The sequence below is a fragment of the Episyrphus balteatus genome, chromosome 1 (genome assembly GCF_945859705.1).
Source record: "Episyrphus balteatus chromosome 1, idEpiBalt1.1, whole genome shotgun sequence".
In the NCBI taxonomy this organism is placed as follows: Eukaryota; Metazoa; Arthropoda; class Insecta; order Diptera; family Syrphidae; genus Episyrphus; species Episyrphus balteatus.
Genome location: NC_079134.1, coordinates 74,151,095 through 74,169,177, shown reverse-complemented (window position 1 = coordinate 74,169,177; position 18,083 = coordinate 74,151,095). Strand labels below are relative to the sequence as shown.

The 18,083-nt window shown below is 32.3% G+C and overlaps 1 protein-coding gene across 4 annotated transcripts in view; it reads right to left on the bottom strand.

Moving 5' to 3' along the window:
• Positions 1-18,083, bottom strand: part of LOC129905198 (nitric oxide synthase) — an 822,682-nt gene that overhangs the window by 661,483 nt on the left and 143,116 nt on the right. The window lies entirely within an intron of this gene.

Sequence of the window (18,083 nt, the reverse complement as noted above, 5' to 3'; positions counted from 1 at the left end):
TTGTATTTATTGTAATTTCTTTTGCTAAAAAAACATTAAAATTAAAAAAAAAAAACAATTTCAGTGAACAAAATTGATAAACCGAGTTTTTTTTTCTTAGAAATGTCAAACATATTCGATACTCGAGTATCGATCGATGTCAAAATGCCGGACGTCATTCATTCCGACTTCGGTTCCGTTTTCTCGGAATGGACTTCGCGGTGATTATAATTTCCATACTAATTTGAGCCGCCGTGGGTCCCGTTTCGTAGTCGAGGTCGGACTCATGTCGGAGCCGATTCGGACCGAGGTCGGACTGCTTTGCGCGAATGGTACTGACAGTGTATAATGCCAACCCTTCAAGCAAGAAAACTGAGTTCAGAAAAGACACTCCGACCTCAAAACGAGAAAAACGGGGTTGCACTCACACACTTGCAACTTTTTGCGTATAAACACAAAGTCGAAGGAGAAATCGTGGTGAAAAAACCGGTACATATAAAATCGGCTCCGCGGTTATTATAATTTTCATACTAATTTGAGCCGCCGCCATTGGACCCATTTCGTAGTCGAGGCGGAGCGGATTCAGACCGAGGTCGGACTCGTTTGCTTGAAGGGAATTCCTTTCAAGTAAACGAGTCTGACCTCGGTCCGAATCGACTCCGAAAAGAGTCCGAGCTCGACAACGAAACGGACTCCACGGCGCACAATGGGACCAAACGACCAAAACCATCTCAAAATTGGTTTTGACAAATGTAATCATTTCAAAAAAGTAATGATTGTTTAACATAAAAGAAATGTGCGCAATTATGATAGCAAACATTGTTTTTAATATATTTTGGATAAAAGTACTTAAAATGAGTCTTGAACCTTACATTTCAATTTTTATTGTTTTTCGTCCTATTTTATATAACAGTTTAAACTTAGTTTTCTCAGAAGTTTGTGAAGAAACCTTATAAATGTAGTATATCAATAAAAAGGTTAGAATCTCTACTTTATAAATCCGTTATTTGTTTTTGAATGTACTTCAAATTGATTGTTTTAAAAAAATAACAATTAATGGGAAGTAATTTGGCCAATTTTAATTTTAAATTGTAGATTTCTCCTTTGCCGACGACTGCCGATGTCGAGTTATGAATGAATTTAGAATCTCATACAACTTAAAATTAAGGAATAAAAATAAAATTTTGCGCATATTTGCGCCATTTTGATTTACGGTCAAAAATGTATAAAATAAAAATTTTTCAAAAATGTTTGCAAATCTTTTTTTTACTGTCATCTACAGGTTGTCTCAAAATTAATGATTCAAATGAATAATTCTGATAGGCTATTATAATTTGGTAACTTGTTTATCCCAAATATTTACGGTTTTCGAATAAATACACTTCTTGTGAAATTTCGAAAAATTCCTACTTTAAAACAGTATTTTGCTTCCCCTGTTCTTAATTTATTTTTGTTTTTTTACAAATCTGTCCCTTAAACAATAAATGATAATTATAAACAATTGACAAATGAAAAAAAAAAAATTATTTCGCTACGAATTAGTTTAAACAAAAGCTGTTTTTGTTTTTACTCTGAAAAACCTTGTTTTGTTGAATTCAAATTATATTATCTTTCATCCTTACTTCAATTTCCGAATCTTTTATACTTTTTTTGAAAACTGTGATAACTACAAGTTATAAAAATGATAAACCAGTTTCAAAATGTACAGTTTATTTTTTAAGGTGTTGCTCTAAAATAAAAGTAGGAAATTGAGTTTCATTAAAACTGCTAACTAATTTCTAGCGATAATGCCAACAAAATAAATAATGTTTTGATTAAATAATTGATTCTTATTTACCAATGTTTTAGTGAACGTTTGTAAAAACAAAAATCAATTATGAACAGGGGAAGTTAAATACAGTTTCAAAGTAGGAATTTTTCGAAATTTCACAAGAAGTGCATTTAAACGAAAATGCTAAGAGTTTGAGATATATATTTTATATTATTACTTTTGGGATCCCCTATAAAAGGAATTCCCAACAAGCTTGACATTCTGAACGGATTTCAAGTCCCATTTTCTGCCGCAAATCAAAATCTGCACATTTGGTTTTATTTTATTTCATCCCTTTTTTTTCAAACTTTTATTTTTTTACGCTATTTTAATTCTTATCTCAAGCTTTTGTTTTATTTAAAAAGTCTTCTCTATAAAATATTAATAATTTTCATATTCTATTTCGTTTCAATACTTTTTTCCTCTTCAACCTTTTTTTTGTTGTTAGTTTTATAAAATACACAATAATTTTGATTTTATTAAGAAAGTGGTTAATTTAGTCTCTACGTTTTTAGATACTTATCCCTTTCACATTTTTTCTTTATTTTCTTACTTATAAAATAAATTCTGCCTATACAATGAATTTTATATTATCTTTCATTCGTATGATTTTTTTTTGAATTTATAATCTTTCAATTTTTGCTTTCTTATATCCAGGATAACTTCACTTGTATTTAACACAAATTACAACGACTTAAAATATAATTTTGTACATGAATTAAGCTATTAATTGATGAATTTGAGCTATTTTTCATAATTTCTGTTTTTGAAAATATTATAATAAATACATACATAATTTTTTTAGTTCTGATTTTTATTACATGTTGAAGCATATACATTGTAGTTTATTTGTGCCAAATTTCAAAAAAAAAATATTGAGAAACAAAAAAGTTATGGAATTTTGAGATGATTAACATCGTTGGGTCCCATAGTGCGGCGGCTCAAATAAGTATGGAAATTATAATCACCGCGGAGCCGATTGCATATGTATTGGTGTGGTAAAAATCTCCACTCCCAGAAAACGGAGCCGAAGTCGTACCCGAGTCGGAGCAGCGAAAACCTCCCAGAAAAAGGAACAAAAAAAGAAATGACGTTTTGCATTTGCGACCAAAAAAAGAACAAAGTTTATTTTTTTTTCACTGAAATTGTTTTATTTTTTTTAACTTGCACAAACAAGATTTTCATACACAAGAAATTGTATATGTGTGAATAAAATTTCTTTTCCAAATGGAGAAATCAAACAGAACTCCGTTTTCTGGCTTGAAGGGTACAGGAATGGGTATATACCACATTTATAGTGTATAAATTAAATTAAATTAAATTATCCCACGCCTCTTTCCCCCCCCAGATACCGCCAGGGGCGTATACAGGTTTGCTTCTTGGGGGGGGTCATGCCAATTTTTTTTTTTTTTTTTTTCAAAAGTTTTGATATCAGGCATAAACCTGAAAATGGGCTTTTTGAATTATTAAACATTAAAATTTGTGCGTCTTGCATTTCGAATCGAAAAGTTCCGAATGTAGTTCTAAAAATAACCAAACAAAAACGGTATGAGATTCGTTTAAGTTTAGCGTTAAGCCTTAAAGCCTAGAACGAAATCTGGACCGAAAAATACTCAAAAATTGCAAAACATAAGTGAAAAAAAAGCAAACACGCATCGCAGAAAGACATGCAATGACAAAATGAACAACAAAAACAAACAAAAAAAATCAAAATGTCATTTTTCCACACACAATGAATGTCCCCGGCAATTGTTTGTGTGCGAAAAAGAAGTTTAGACTTTCAATTTCGTTGTGCCGAACAGCGTACTACAGAACGAAAAGTTGAACGAAATTTTTGGTTTACCATTTCGTTGTTTCATTTTTGTATGGGATTTTTCGTTTCTTATCAGCAGCGTACTAGGCTTTAACTTTGACCAATTGAGGCTATCCTCTCCTAAAAATAAAATGTACTGTACGAGTACTTCGATTGAATAATTTGCCTTAAAACAACTGTTCATTGTTTTCCGCTAGCCCAGAAAGTTAAAATAAAAATCGTTTTTACTTAATAACAGTTTTAACTTTTGAATTAAAAGTCTTCCTAACCTCAGGCAAACGAATCGCAAAGTTTTGTAAAAAAAATTGCATTTGAAAATATAATTTTTTTTAAATTTTGTTTTAAAATTGAATGGGAATTTAAAATACCTCTATTAAAATAGTAAAGACATAAAAAAATATGTTGGCGATATTTTCGAATTCGTCCGTTTTCAGGTATTAATCAGCGTTTTACAATATAAAAAACATTCAGTTGTATTTATTAGATTCAGCCCTGCTTTTTCAATCGTCAGATAGACTATCAGAAGAATAAATGTCACTCTAAAAAAGAACTTTTATTCCTAGGAATAAGCTCTAACTAAGGTTTATCTAACTATTCAAAAAATTAGCCCTAAGTGATATTTAATAATAATATTTAAATTGCCTTAGATAATGTTGCTTACATTGCTTCTATAATTGGCTGGCCATTGATGATTAACAAATCGATAGTTGTTTCAAAAAATGCAACAGATCTAGCAAATTTAGTATGTACAAAATACTGTCATATTCTGTAAGCAAACAAAATTCACCAAATTTTATCAGACGAATGTATTGAACTGGAACATTGCAAAAAAACTAAAAAGATTTGAGAAATGATATCCTTCTTTAACATTTTGCCGATGACGAATTTTATCAACAGAATTGACCTCCACACAGCAAGGCCACAGAAAGCTTCCCTATTTAAAACATATTTTATTCACTTCATCATATAAAAAAATAGAAGAAATGGCTGCTTCTTTTATTTGCTGGTAAGCAGTGTCTTGCCCTTAAGATATTATTTTTGTGTACCTACCAGATTCAATTTCTTTTAAAAAGCTTTGAATATAATAGGTACGTATCCGGATTTTGTTTCCATACAAAACTCTACAGCACAGCTCAAATAATATTATCGAACGAATCAAAATAATCCTAATCCAGCATAGCGTTCGCTAAAAATATGACCACATCCCCAAAATATGGTAAAATAGTTTGTTTGAATACCAAAAACTTTTTTTACTTTTAATTTTCGTTCATGTTCTAAAATTTCAAACGTTTTGAAAATAACACCGGCACACAAAATAAAAAAAGTGTCATGTACCAGGAACCAAACCTGTCTTTCTATATATTTTTTTGGGGCACGCTGAATCCGAATTTCAAGTCCGTTTGACCCTGTCACCCTCCAGTTTTGAGTAAAATGCAAAAAACTCAAAAAAAGGAAGTTTTTTGCCTTTTTTGGGGTCTTTTTTACATTTTTCTCAAAACTGGAGGGTGACCGGGCAAAACGGACTTAAAATTCGGATTCAGCAGGTCCAAAAACATATAGAAAGATGGGTATTGTTCCTGGTACATACAACTTTTTTTTTGGTGTGCTGGCACTGTCGCGAAATGTCGCTTTCATCCCCGGCACACAAAAAAAAAGTTCCATGTACCAGGAACCAGACATATCTTTCTATATGTTTTTGGACCCGCTGAATTCGAATTTCAAGTCCGTTTTGCCCGAACACCCTTCAATTTTGAGAAAAATGCAAAAAACTCCAAAAAAGTCATACAAATCCAAACAAAATGCAGTCACAGCTCAAAACTGGAGGGTGACCGGGCCAAACGGACTTGAAATTCGGATTCAGCGTGCCTAAAAACATATAGAAACATAGGTCTGGTTCCTGGTACATGACACTTTTTTTTTTTGTGTGCCGGTGTAATCTTACTCAAGAGATTTCAGTATCACATAAAAAATTCTTTTTTAAGTTCTGAGTTCTTGGGGGGGGTCATGACCCCGTGACCACCCCTTGTATACGCCGTTGGATACCGCACGCGCTGGGGTCCATTTGCACCAAGTATGATGGCACTTGCGGTGGCTAGTCATATCGGCACTTAAGAGGCCTCCGGACAAAAGTTCGAACTCAGTTTCGAAGATTCGTATCTTCGAATAAAAAAGAAATAGAAAAAACTCAGACCTAGCAACATGCTTGAACTTCGAACGAACATCGTTCGATTGACAGAGATACAAGACCAAAAGAATTAGAAAGAAGAAAAGAAGTAGGCAGGTATTAGTGATGGGAACTATCGAATAAAAACTATCAAACTATCGATAGTTGTAAAATATTCATTCATTCGATAGTTTAAAATCATTCATTCATTCATTTTGTTACTATTTTCATTCGAATAGTTTTTTCGTTCGATAGTTAATTATTCGATAGTTTTTTCATTTGAATAGTTTTTTCAAACGATAGTTTTTCATTTGAATAGCTTTTTTTTATTCGATAGTGTTTTCATTTGAATAGTTTTTTCAAACGATAGTTTTTTCAAACGATAGTTTTTTCATTTAAATAGTCTTTTCAAACGATAGTTTTTTCATTTGAATTTTTTTATATTCAGTTCCTGTTTACTTTCAGTCTGTTAGATTGTTTTTTTTTTTATTTAGAGCCAATTTTTCAATCTTCTAATAAACAGTCAGTTAGCTGTACGACGAATAAAGTTATTAGGCTCATAAACAATCAGATAAAAACATTGAATTTTTCAATCAAGAATAATTTATTCTACAGAATAACAAAAAAAAAAATTGTCAAATTCAAAAATATTTAAAATTAAACGTCAGTTTTATTCATGATTGTTTTTGTTTTCTTGTTTTCCACTGTATTTTTTTCAAAATTCTTTCAAAACAGCTTTGACAACTGACACAATATTTTGGTTGAGATTATTCCTTAGAATAATTTTTATTCGTCTCTGAAAGAAGCAGATAGTTTTATTGTTAGGAATAAGCTATATCTGCTTGTTGAAAAATTGATTTTTTCTCTATCCTTAGGAATAAGTACTAACTGACTGTTTAACTGACTATTGAAAAATTGGCCCTTAGTCATAATTTTATTTCTCTACTATTTTCTTTTTTCTCTTGATTTCACAATTTAATTGTAAATGATTTTATCTGAATTTGAAGGAAGGACTGAAGAAAGATGAATGATAATACACATATTGTGTGATCTTCCAAATGATATTTTGAAAGTTTTTCAGGACTGAATTTAAGTGTTTTATGTTGGAGTGCCCATATTTTCAAAACAAAGGCGGTAAAGAAGAAAAAGAAAGGCGGCACGGTACATGAAAAGAATAGAAGTTATCTGTCGGTCAGTGCGGTGTCATAAAAAAGTGACAAAAAAGAAAAAAATAACTCTTTGACCTGGAAAGCGGAAGATTTTCATTGTTCAGCCAGTGTATGGTTTATGATCCTAATTAGTGGGAAAACCCCTCTTTTCAACCACTTGACGAGACATGGCGCCGGAAGAAGCAAAACATTCGCGCAAGACAACTTATCGGTTTAAAAATGAAAGATTCATTTTTTCTTGGTTTTCCAAGAATAAAAACAAGAATAACTTTATTTGTTCATAGTAACTTAAAGACTAAAAATAACAACATTTAAACGACTTCGAATCAATGTATAAATATGCTGAATTGCCAAAGAGCAATTCAGGTTAAAAAGTGTTTCTTATTATTACTCAACAATGTAGGTTGAGTAATGAAAGTTATTATTTAATAAGTTAAGTTATTGGGACACTGGATTGCATTTAATCAAACCAGGTCAATAAAGAATAAACGAAACAAAGTAAAAGGGAACGAGAACGTGAACTTCACATATAGGAAGTTAGCGTTGCTGGGTATGTGACCCCCCCTTCGTTAGGCTTGACGTTCTCCTGAACGTCACTAGATTTTAAATTTTTATTTGTAACTTTGACATTGATTCGATTTCGTCTGCAAAATATTAAAACTAAAATGGTTAATAGCAAGATAGTTGTAAAACTAAGTGATGAAAAAATGACTATCTCTTGCTTTTTGCTTAAAAATTTAATTTCTTTGATTTCTTTTGTATTTTCTATTTGGCTTAAATGTATTTCGTGCAATTCAATTTCTTTATTTACATTTTTTATTTCATTATAATTTGGAACTATTATTCTTTGCTTTATTTCTTTTACATTATTGGCATATTGCACGTTAGAAATGTTGACTGTACAATTATTAAAAGTTATTAGCACATTTCCATATAATTGATACTTCATAAAATTGCAGTTATTTTCAAGTGTAACATTATTAGCGTTTTTTAATAATATCGTTCCTAATTCTAATTCGATTGTTTGAAATTGTCTATTGATTTTACTTTTACAGTTTTCATAGTTGTTTTTCATGAGATTTATTATACAGGTATTGGGAGATTTCATTTGCTTGATGTAGTTTTCATCATTTTTTAAAAAAACGGAATTTTTCGACACTATAATATCTGTTTGTTCTAAAACTAATTCTTCATGAACATTGTTCGGAACTGGTATTAATTTATATTGAGTAAATTCTTCCTGGCTGAAAACCGGGATTAAAAGAACAAAGAACAAAGTGTTCTTAACATATCCAAGGTGACAACTAATTTGTTGAAGTTTATAAAAGTCTATGTTATAGAAATCTATTTCCTCATCTGTTAAAAACGATCTACTCATAGTTCCCTGTTTTGCCGACATGATGTTATCCTGAACCTTTTCAACCTCATCTCCTAAAATTCTCAGGTCAGTCAAGATTTGCATAAAATGCAGTTGTTTCAGGATGGATTTGTCCATTTCTGTTACAGCATTATAAAGTTTGGACATTAATTTTTGACTTGAAACCACAGAATCTGTAATAATTTTAAGATTTTCTTGCATTTTCAGATTGATTTTAGTCTGAGAATTAAGGTTCGTGATAGCATTGTGGTTGTTCTCGTCTACTAAACGTAAATGTTTTTCGATATCTTCTCTATCGTCGTTATTCATCACTCCAAAAACCCAATTTAAAACATTGCCGCCAATGTTAAGTAATCCTCTTTTTTGTCTGTGAGGCAATATGGACTGAACTTTATGTTTCAACCCATTGAGTGATATTTGTAGTTGATTGAAGTAGACAGCATCTTTCATACCACCAAAACTTTCTTTTATATTGTTCTCCACCCTGATAACAGTTTCTTTTAGTTGTTCTACGTCAATAACATGAACAAGTTTTTGATAGCGCTCGATCACTTTAATTTCTTCCTGTTTTATCATTGAGAAACCCGAATTAGTGTCTAGTTTCTCAATTCGTATCGCTATTTTGGTCGGGTTAATTAGCACGAGCAACATCGTTAGAACCATTATTATCTGCAAAGAATTTATAATTTCTTTTAATTCTACTAGGATGGACATTTCTATTCTTATTGTCTAATAATTTTCCATTACTAAATGACGTTGGGATTTTCTTGTACTTAGGTTGCTCCTTATGTCTTACAATGTCTGGGTTTTCTACTAAAATCTCCTCTTTATTTTGAAGCTCAACTTTACAACGCTTTTTATTTAGTTTATTTATTAGTTTTTCTTTCTTTTTTTTTGTTTTTTCATAAATGTTTGGATATTGATTTGGATTTATTTTATTTGTGATAAAGTCTATTGGTCTAAACTGTGTTGTCGAGTGTATTGTTCGGTTATATATTTCAACAGATCTTAAAATTATTTCTTCAGGGGTCAAATTTCTGTCTTGCAATTTAAAAAGTCTTATGTGTTCATTCAGAGTTCCATGGGCTCTTTCTACAACTGAGTTGCCAGTATGAGATCTAGGAGATGAGAAATGAACAAGAATATCTTCTTCTCTAAAAAAATTTCGTAAATTTAAAGAATTAAATTCATTATCTAATATAATTTTATCAGGTTTACCTAATACTGCAAATCTTTGACGGAAAGCTGTTATAAAAGTCATATAATTTCTATCATTTATTTTAGTTGCCATCAAATGTTTGCTGAATTTATCTATTGTTGTGAGAAAGACTTCCTTTTGTGATATAAACAAATCTCCATGAATAATCTCGTTTGGTTTTTTCGGTGTTTCTGAAATTTGAAACTCAGGTTTCAGTGGATGCCTATCATACTTCGCCAAATTACATTTATCGCAATTATTAATGTATTTATGGATTATTTCTTTCAATTTGGGATAAAAATATTGAGATCGAATCTCTTGGTAATTTTCGAGAATCCCTCTATGATTGCCCTCAATATGCGTTTTCTCTATAATTTCTAATGCATCATCTTCAGATTCTAATTCTATAACTCTTCTGTTGCATTTTATAAACTTTATTGTTCTATCATTACTGAATAATTCCACAAGCTTTTCTTGAATTTTGTTATACTCTGAATCTGATAATTCTGAATAAATTGCTGTAACTCCTTTTTTTATTGATCTTCTAAAAATGTCATTTAAATAAGATTCATTCGATATATCGTCTTTTGAGATGAATATTTGTTTAAAACGTTCGTTTCTTATAATAATTTCTTGAACTTTATTTTCTACTAAATGTATCTGTGATCGGTAAACATTTACTATTTTATCTGCAATTGGTATATAATCATCTACATCTTCTAATCCACTGTGTATTGTTGCTAAATCTGTATCAGTTTCATTATTATGGACTTCCAATCTACTCAAAAAGTCAGCGACATTATTGTCTTTACCTTTAACATATTCGATGTCATATTCATATTCATTTAACCTTATACGCCAGCGCTGTAGTTTCGAATTTGGTTCCTTCAGAGAATCTAGCCATTTAAGTGGTCGGTGGTCAGTTTGAATTGTGAATTTAACTCCGTACAAATATGGACGGAAATATTTACATGCCCATACGATAGCCAAGAGTTCTTTTTCTATAGTACTGTACCGGACTTCGTGCTCGTTTAGAGTACGACTAGCGTAGCATAAGGGGTGCCCATCTTGTGAAAGAACAGCTCCTAATGCGAATTGGCTTGCATCGGTCGTAAGGGTGAATTTTTTGTTGAAATTTGGATACCGTGAAATTGGATGTTCTGTTATCAAAGACTTAAGTTTGCAAAATGCTTCTTTATACATACTGTCGTTTACACGAATTTATCCATCTTTCTTTAAACACTTAGTTAACGGTTGCGCCACTTTAGCATAATCTCTTATAAACTTGCGATAGTAGCCGGTTAGACCTAAAAAGCTTTTGATTTCTTTCTTTGTTTTTGGAATTTTTATGTTTTTTATAACATCAATTTTTTTGTCATTTGGCTTAATACCTTCTGGAGTTAAAATGTGCCCAAGGTATTCGGTTTCCTTGGCAAAAAAACGACACTTATCCACTTGTATCTTTAAATTAGCGTCTCTTAATTTTTTTAGAATCTTATTTATTGATTCCACATGTTCCTGGAATGAGGTGCTGAAAATGAGAATATCGTCGAGGTAAACAACACAGATTTTATTGATATACTCTCTTAAGACATGGTTCATCATCCGTTGGAACGTGGCGGGAGCATTTTTTAGACCGAATGGCATTCGAACATACTCATATGGCCTTGTGGGGTAGAAAATGCTGTTTTCTCCCTGTCCTTTTCATCGACTAGAATTTGGTGGAATCCCTTTGCTAAGTCAAGGGTCGTGAAATATTGAGCCCTTCCTAATTTGTCGAATAACGAATCGATATTTGGAATTGTAAATTTGTCGTCAACAGTGATTTCGTTTAATTTCCTATAATCGATAACAATTCGCCATTTATTTAGGCCAGAATTGTCGACTTTTTTTGGGACTACCCAAATAGGGGAATTGTATGCTGAACTTGACGGTTGAATAATACCTTGCTCGAGCATTTCCTCTATTTGCTTTTCAACTTCACGTTCGTGTACCTTTGGAAAACGGTAAATCTTCGAGTACACTGGCAGACTATTTTTTGTAATAATCTGATGTTTAACTTCTTTTACGGACGTTAGGTTTTGTCCTTCTTGAAAGAAGAGATCTTTATTACATTTTATAATTTTGTCTAAATGTTGTTTTTCTTCATTATTTAAATGTTTTGACTCTAGTTGTTCTAAAAGGGTTGCATGATTTACTTCCAGCTTTTCAGGTTGAATAATATTTTCATAAGGGCAAGCAAAAATGAAAAAAGTGGTTTTATTATTAATTGTGATAGAATTATTTTCTAAATTAATTAAAGCCTTGAGGGGACTCAACAAATTCTGTCCTATAATTGCGTCAAAATTTCTTTTTCTTAGTGTATGAATTTTCCAACTCATTGTTGCTACTTCGTTGAACTCTTCTGGAAGTTCGGTAATAATTTCTTGTTTTATCAATTCATCTCCGGTTAGAGTCGACATTCGTATCGGGATTTCTAAGTTTTTACGTAGTCTATTTGGAAACAAAGGGGAGTTTATGATTGATATTGCTGAACCTGTATCGATTAAGCAATTTATTTTTTGTCCTTCTACTGTTAAGCTTACTATTGGTAATGTGTTTCCCGAGGCGTTAAATGAAAATTTTCGTGTGTTTCTACATTGTGATTTGAGTTCACAGATTCTTGTCTATTTTGTTGGCTTTGAGAACTGGATGGTGAGTTATTACGGAAGGGGTTTGAATTCCTGTTTGAAAAATTTGAAGTCTGATATCTGCTTTTGTTACTATAGTTACTGTTTTGAGATATCTCATCGTGACTTTGATTGAACCTATTTTGATTATTATTATATCTATTATTATTATCACTGTACCTATTATTGTTGTGGTAGGTACGAGTTTGATAATTGTGATGATCTCTATTTTTAAAATTAGACTGTCTACCTGGATTGTTGTCATTTTTAATATGGTCATTAATACCAGTTTCGACTAAGCTATAGTAAGCTTCTTCTAATGTTAAAACGTCTTTTATCCGAAGATACATACTATCGGATCTATTTATCTTATTTAAAAATTTTTCTAATATACTTTTTTCATTATTTTGAGGCTTAAATTCCGTTGGTTTCTCTGAATCTAATTTATACTTAAGGTTAAGCTTATCTAAAATATCTCTTAATTCTTTATAAAACTGACTTACATTACTGAATTTTACTCCGTCGGCTTTATCCTTAAGCTTGAGGTATGACTCCTGAACCCCAAAAGATTTGATGAGTTGCTGTTTGATAGTCTCCCAGTTTCTATCGTCGGGAAGTCTTCTAATCGACATTGCAGCTTCTCCTTGAAGTTTAGCAATGAAGATGTTGTAAATGTAGTTCTTCGAGTTCTGTTCTATTGCCAGAGATGCAATATTTTCAGCCTCCGACAAGAACGAACTGAGTTCTGATGACCCATCTCCTCTGAACACTGGAACGGATCGAGCTTCAGTAATTAGGTCTTTTACTGTTATGTGGTTTGCCATTTTGCAATGTTTTTTTTTTTTCTAATTCTTATATTATACACTCCGCGAAATAATTATAAGGACAACTCTATTTTACTTCCTTTTAACACCTTTTAGTATTTGTTTATGTTTGTTTATTTATTTTTTTTGTTTGAGTCTTCAAGTTTTTTTCTTTTTTTTTTTTTTCTTGGATTGACACTGTTTTTAATTTTCAACTTTTCAATTTTAACCGTAAAAAAAAAAATGTTCGATTTCCGAATTAATCCTTAGAAGGAATAAGTATTTTGACACTTAAATAAATTTTCGTACAATACTTAGACGGAAAAGCCACCGACTGCGCCAGACAACTTATCGGTTTAAAAATGAAAGATTCAATTTTTCTTGGTTTTCCAAGAATAAAAACAAGAATAACTTTATTTGTTCATAGTAACTTAAAGACTAAAAATAACAACATTTAAACGACTTCGAATCAATGTATAAATATGCTGAATTGCCAAGGAGCAATTCAGGTTAAAAAGTGTTTCTTATTATTACTCAACAATGTAGGTTGAGTAATGAAAGTTATTATTTAATAAGTTAAGTTATTGGGACACTGGATTGCATTTAATCAAACCAGGTCAATAAAGAATAAACGAAACAAAGTAAAAGGGAACGAGAACGTGAACTTCACATATAGGAAGTTAGCGTTGCTGGGTATGTGACCCGCACGCACAAACAGCAGGTATCTGTGTCAACAAGTGGATTTTGTAAAGGGTTGTTAATCGGCTAGACAAATATATGATGCAACTGTGTGGTTAGTTTGGATTATTGTAGGTACAGTGGCGAGCAAAAAACTAGCAGGGTTATTCAAGGTTCCGTAACAAAAGAAAAAAATGAGAAAACTTAAGATTTGTAGTCACGGCACATGAAAAACCGTCACAGGGTGACCATTTTTTCGACTTTTTTTCAAATGCCCATAACTCCCAAAATATATGGCTGCGATTTTTTTTATTATTTTTCTGATAACTGTCACCACCTACCCTATCTACCGTTTTCGTTTCGACGTTAACTTTTGGGACACCCTGTAGATGTGCTTAAGACGCGTTTACTCGGAGTTTTACAGGCGACTTTTTTATTAACACGCACGTCCCGCGATAAGTTAAGGCTTTCGAGCTCGTTTATGCGATCCTTTAAAAATTCAATAAGATCTTCGATACTTGGATCTTCTTTGGTTTTAGTGGCTTGGACCCACAAAACTCGGGTTTCTTCGTCCATCTTTTTTGCGAGTACATACACTAATAGCGTATTCCAAGATTCAACTGGCTTTTTAAGAGCACGTAACGCGTTTATGTTTTCGCTTATAATTCTAAAGAAACACTTTATTTCGTCTAAACCGGTGCCTTTAAGCATTGGAAACTCAAAAAGATTATCGAAGTGTGCAACCGTTATAAACTGGGGTTTATCATAAAGCGATTTTAACAGATCCCATGCCACGTCGAAATTGGCATTGCTGGGAGACAAATGTTTTATGACGAACGACGTGTTGCCCTTTAGGCATGAAAGCAAATAGTCCATTTTTTCGGCTCCCGAAATATTATCTTTTGCCTGAACCATCGCGACGAACAAATCGTGAAACCGCATCCACTCGTCATAACCACCATGAAACTCCGGTAGTTTCGTTTGTGGAAGTCGCGTGTTCGAATCGACCTTTGTTATGTTTATGGATCTACGCGATTGTTCACTGACTGTTTTTAACATTTCGGTTAACGCGCTTTGGTTATCAGTTAAAATTTGTAACGATTTATTGAGCTCATCACTCGCACCACCACCGAATGGATTAGAAACACCCTGCGATTCAATTATGTCCGATAATATAGCAGCATTACTATAGTACGATTCCTCGAACTCGACACGATAGTCGGTTTCGGATGCTAAATCTGCTTCATCATCTAACATTGCTTCTATTTCATTTTGAATTCGTTCAAAATCGGTCATATAGCCGTCTAATTTTGTTTTTAAGGCCCGTGCTTTAGACACTTGTAACGAAGGTGTTTAACAAGCGGCCGAAATTCGCGTAACTTGCCCTTTTAAAGCAGCACGTTGACGTTTTAGCACATCCATATCGAAAAGAAAACAAAATAAAGTTAAATTAAATACGTACGCAAAAATAAACAAAAAAGTACTTTAAATTCAAAAGTGGTAGCACTTAATTTTGACGTTTGTGCATTTAACCCCTTCAAGCAAGAAAACTGAGTTCAACAAAGAAACTCCGACCTCAGACCGCGAAAATCGGGCTTGCACTCACACACTTGCAACTTTTTGTGTATGAACACAAAGTCGAACGAAAATCGTGGTGAAAAATGAGAAAAAGGAAAAGAAAGACAAGGCCAACAAGAGCCAAAGCGTCATTTTGTTATTTTTTGTTGAAGTGTTTGGTCGCGTCGTGTCTCGTGTCGTTGTTTGTATAATGTTAGTTTATTAATTATAAACAATTTTATTAAATTATAAACAATATGGAAAACAAAAAAGGTATGTTTTATTTATCGCTCAAAGTGTTTGGGTTAAAATGTTGTTTCTTCTTGTGTTGTAGATGTAATCTCTAATGATGAAGAAAAATCTAGAAGGTGAAACATGCGATTGGGTATTTAAAAAAACACCAACAACAGCAGCAGCATCAAATGAAATAAAATGAAAAAAAAAAAATGTATTGTATTTTATATTGTATTTATTGTGAAAATTTCGTTTGCCAAAATAAAATAAAAAATAAAACAATTTAAGTGAAAAAAATAATAAATCTTGTTCTTTTTTTGGTCGCAAATGCGAAATGTCATCCCTTTCTTATTCCTCTTTCTGGTAGGTTTTCGCTGTTCCGGCTCAGGTCCGCCTTCGGCTCCGTTTTCTCGGAATGGAGATTTTCACCACACCAATACATATGCAATCGACTTCGCGGTGATTATAATTTCCATACTAATTTGAGCCGCCTTCGGACCAGTTTCTGATCCGAAGTCGGACTCAGCTCCGCCTCAGGCGGAGCGGATTCGGACCGAGGTCGGACCTGTTTGCTTGAAGGGACGAAACTCGCAAATACACACACATACACACACATTTGATTTCCCCTATTTATTTTCTCTTGTATTATTATGCGCGGACAACTCAACTCGCAAAGAATGCATATGGAGGAGTATACACAAATAAAGAGCACCGTTGGAATTTCAAGGAAAGAGTAACAGACGTTTGAGCAGATTTTGTTTGCACTTCACTTTAACAAAAAACCAGATATATGAGGGAACACGAATTATTTTTGATGTGTGATGATGAAAGGTATTTGGGTGGTTGTTTTTTACTATTTATTGTAGGTATTTCGTACACACAAGAAATGCATTAAACGCGACGACACCACCACAAACACAGACAAGTCTTTTCTATTTTTTTTTAACTTCACACATGAAGAGGACACAAGCGCAAGACAAAGAAGCTTTTCTCTTCGATTTTTTTCAACTTCGCACAACCGCAATGACAAAAAAGCTCTTTTTTTTTAAGAACTACCGTTGCAAGAAAGGTAACGGGTCGTCTGCAAATTTCGATTTGCACGTGATTTGAATTATTTTATGAAACACGAAATAATTTAATATTTTGGGGGTTGGTTTTTGCACTTTATTAGGTGTTATGCACACACGAATTGCAAATTGCAATAAAGTATTGCCGAAAACACAACCGAACCGACAAAAAGGTTTTTCCTCGTGTCTGTCGCCGTTCGAGACGAAACTACGAAACTCAACAAAGATGATTTACTTTATTATTTTTTAAGCACTAAGCACTATCCGGTTCGAACGGATCAAATGTAAATGGGTTTAAGTGGACTGTAGTTTTTTATAGGATTTTATATTAAAGTTTCTTACGGCCATATTATTCACTCTGGATTTAGTTTGGATTTAAGTTAATTTTAAATCCAATCCATTAAATCAGAATTTCATAAATCCAAGGATTTAATTTTTTGGTCATATTATTCACTCAAAAAAAATTATATGTTTATTCAATAAATTTTGTATAATTTGCATTTATCTTTATTTTTTCTTCACAAAATACGTGAAAAAACAACTGAACACTGTGAAAATTAATTTTACATCTGGATTTATAAAGTTAAACAGACCTCCAGAGAGCAGTTTAAATTTGTTTGGATTTAACGAGATTGGATTTAAAAAATTGGATTTAAGTAGTGAATATTATGGAATTGGATTTATTTTTGACATTTGACATTGTTTACATCCAGATGTATTTTTTAAACTAGTGAATAATATGGCCGTTAGTCTTCTCTTTTAAAATAAATCAAACACGCTTTTTATTCGACCTTTCTTGGCTTGTACTTAACTTTATTGTGCCGTGATAGCCACGGCAGAGCTTTACAAAAGAATGACGAAAGATAAATTCACAATGGGTTACAAATTAAGTCGTTAACAGAATAATAAAAATTAATTCACAATAATGATCAGAAAATTTAAGTAAATAACGCAATGGCAAAAATTTAAATTTAGACTGGTAAACACTTACTAAAAATTAAATTTTAATGAAATTTAAGGAGTTTTACTTAAAAAATTCCAAAATCAAAGCTTTTTTAGTGTTTAAAGCTTTTTTTAAAATATTCTTCAAAGCACTGCTAGTTTTTTGCTCGCCACTGTACCTACAATAATCCAAACTAACCACACAGTTGCATCATATATTTGTCTAGCCGATTAACAACACTTTACAAAATCCACTTGTTGACACAGATACCTGCTGTTTGTGCGTGCGCGAATGTTTTGCTTCTTCCGGCGCCATGTCTCGTCAAGTGGTTGAAAAGAGGGGTTTTCCCACTAATTAGGATCATAAACCATACACTGGCTGAACAATGAAAATCTTCCGCTTTCCAGGTCAAAGAGTTATTTTTTTCTGTTTTGTCACTTTTTTATGACACCGCACTGACCGACAGATAACTTCTATTCTTTTCATGTACCGTGCCGCCTTTCTTTTTCTTCTTTACCGCCTTTGTTTTGAAAATATGGGCACTCCAACATAAAACACTTAAATTCAGTCCTGAAAAACTTTCAAAATATCATTTGGAAGATCACACAATATGTGTATTAT